This window comes from Cebus imitator, unplaced genomic scaffold (genome assembly GCF_001604975.1).
Source record: "Cebus imitator isolate Cc_AM_T3 unplaced genomic scaffold, Cebus_imitator-1.0 Scaffold34, whole genome shotgun sequence".
NCBI classification, from domain to species: domain Eukaryota; kingdom Metazoa; phylum Chordata; class Mammalia; order Primates; family Cebidae; genus Cebus; species Cebus imitator.
The window spans coordinates 4,830,001-4,832,767 of NW_016107349.1; the positions used below are offsets into that span (position 1 = coordinate 4,830,001).

Here is a 2,767-nt window from a genome sequence, read left to right on the forward strand (position 1 = left end):
CCAGGGATCTCCAGGTGCACCTGTTTGTGTCTCATTTATACACATATAAAGGAGAATGACAATTTCAAAGGCAGTGTGGATCCACGGTGACTTTACAGGCATGTGTGATTTCACAGTGACTTTTTTTTTTTTGAAGTTCATCATCTTTAGACTTAAGGAATTAACAAGGGTCAGGGAGATTATGCCAGGCTGAGGGTTTCTTGGCTTCTGGAGACAGGCCCAGCTAAAGCAAACAGGAAAACAGGGAAACAGGAAGGGGGCAGCTGGAAGGTTTGGTCTTGAACTTGGGGAGTGGAAAAGTGATGATCCCCATGACAGGAGCAGCAGGAAGAATATGCATCTGAGGATCTGGGGAAGGCCTGGGCCACCCAGAGGGGAAGCCCTGCCCTGGGGCTTGTCGCTGGGAGGGAAGGGAAACAAGCCCCTTCCCTCAGTGCTGAGGAAAAGAGGCTTGGCTCGGTCTCCTCCTGCCCTCTCTCCATCCGTGGAGAAACGGGGTCCTTGCCTCCTTGCCCCTTTCAGCCGCCCAGAAGCCGGTCCTGGCTGAGCCTCTGGAAAAACCTTTAGCCGAACTCGTAGGTGCTGATCATGATGGCACAAGAGGTGGCAGCCTTGATGATCAGAGGAAGGAAGACTGCAAAGCATCCCCTGGTGCCCAGCTCGCCCGGATCCTCCGCAGCAGCAGCCAGGTGGAGTCCACATGCAGGGATGTCACTCTCAGAGCCTCCATCGCTCTCAATGCGACCTGGCTTTGGGTCTTCACCAAGTCAAAGGGTAGAGTCAGCACAGCAGCTACCATCCCTGAAATGCCACCAGCCACAAATCTCATGTCCACAGAAGTCTGGTCCTTTGGCCTGAGCCCATTCAGCCAGCTCTTCACCAGCTCATAGTTGAACCAGTACAGGGCTGAAAAGGGCACATCTTGAAGGGCAGTGGGGTCCCAGCCCAGCCGCAGAGAGCACCAGCCACCCTGAGCCACTGCAGTTCGAACACAGTCACCCGGCTCCTGGTATGACATGTGCTGAGCCTGCAGCTTTGTCCTCATGAGCTCCAGGGGGCTGTCCCAGGCAGGCCAGTGTGCCAGCCACCATGGGTGCATAGAGGTCAGAGGTCAGGGCTCGACCACACAGGAAGGCCTTGATTTGGTGGTAAGCAGTGAAGCAGATGGTGGTAACTGGCACAGTCATCACCAGGGTGATGGGGAGGCTTCTCCAGAAGGTCCTGTTGCCCTCGTGCCTCCGGATCTTCACAAAGGTGTCCATGGTGCCAGTGAAGCAGGCTGGATCTTGAAACCAGGTGGGACAGTGGGCACCATTTGGACACAGGTACAGGGGCTCCAGGACATCATTGTAGTACAGGAGGCATTTCCCTGTGGATTGGAGACAGGAGGGCAATTTGGTATAGGAGAGGTTCCACAGTCTGGAGAAAGGCTTAGATAAATGAGGAAAGATAGTGAAGAGCTGCAGAGGAGTGCATGCGGAAAGGGCTTTCTCAAATATAAATAAATAAACACAGTGTTTAGTATTAGCATTCTTTAGAATGAACAATTATGAGAAAAATGTCTTTGAAATTTAAGTAATTAGAAGAAAATAACAAAACCAAATAAGCACAGAATGTAAAGCATATGACAACGTTAGTACAGTAATATTTTGTAGGTACTATTGTACAATACAAATATTTATGGTGTATAAAGTCCTTCATAAAGTGGGCTGAACCCCGTGTTTCACTTCTGCTAGTATCTGCCATATTCTTCATTTTGGCTAGCCCAAACTACAAGTGGATACCAAAATTAACCTCCTTATCCCACCTCCACACTTCCTGTGCCTGGAATTCTCTTGATAAACTCCTACTCATGTTTCAATCCCAGATCAAATGGCCCCATTTCATGAAGCTCATCGTGCTTCTGCGAGCACTAGTTGCTCTCCTTTGCCACACAGCATCTTACGCTTTCTTTACTATAGCTGTAGTGAGGAGCCAAGTAGAGATTGTTCATTCTCCTGATTTGATTGTAAGCTGCTAAATGTCAAGAATATACTTCATTTATCTTTGCAATTCCATTGCCTAACACACAGTAAACCCTTTAGAAGCCTGTTGAGTAAAGTGTATGTATTTGAGAACAAACTAGTCAATTTGTAATAGATAGAAATTGAATATCAAATATATACTATTTTTAACAAATTAAAAGTGTGTAGTATTGGGAGGGTGTGGTTAGTGCTTATAATCCCAGCGTTCTGGGAAGCTGAAGCAGGAGGATCATTTGAGGTCAGGAGTTCGAGACCAGCCTGGGCAATATAGAAAAACCTCGTCTCCACCAAAAAATACAAAAATTAGCCAGGCATGGTAATGTGTGCCTGTAGTCCCCAGCTATTCAGGAAGCTGAAGCAGGAGAACCTCTTGAACCTGGGAGGCAGAGGTTGCAGTTAGCTGAGACTGTGCCACTGCACTGCAGCCTGGGAAATAGAGCAAGACTCTGTTTCAAAAAAAAAAAAAAAAAAGTGCAGAAAATTTTCAGCTCTTTTATTATAATATAATACAGTCATTTTCAAAGAAAAGACATCTAGCTCTTTAAATCTGCACACAAGTAAGGAAATCAGACTATCAGATTATGCCTCTGCAATATAATTTTAATTGACACTTGTCTTTCTAATGTAAATCCCTAGCCTCATCCAGTCTATAAGGCCCCTGAGAGCATCGTCCACGACACAGGACCCTGTATCCAGCAAACCAACTCAGTAACCCACAAAAATAAACACCAAAAATACATAAT

The 2,767-nt window shown here is 46.7% G+C and overlaps 1 pseudogene across 1 annotated transcript; it reads right to left on the minus strand.

Annotated features, from left to right (window-relative positions):
- Positions 1-428: 428 nt before the first annotated feature.
- LOC119470551 lies at positions 429-1,425 on the minus strand (annotated as a pseudogene). The gene is made up of 2 exons (XR_005199465.1): positions 1,251-1,425; positions 429-1,206 (listed from the first exon to the last, which is right to left on the minus strand). The product of XR_005199465.1 is annotated as a solute carrier family 25 member 39-like (transcript).
- Between the last annotated feature and the right edge of the window lie 1,342 nt (positions 1,426-2,767).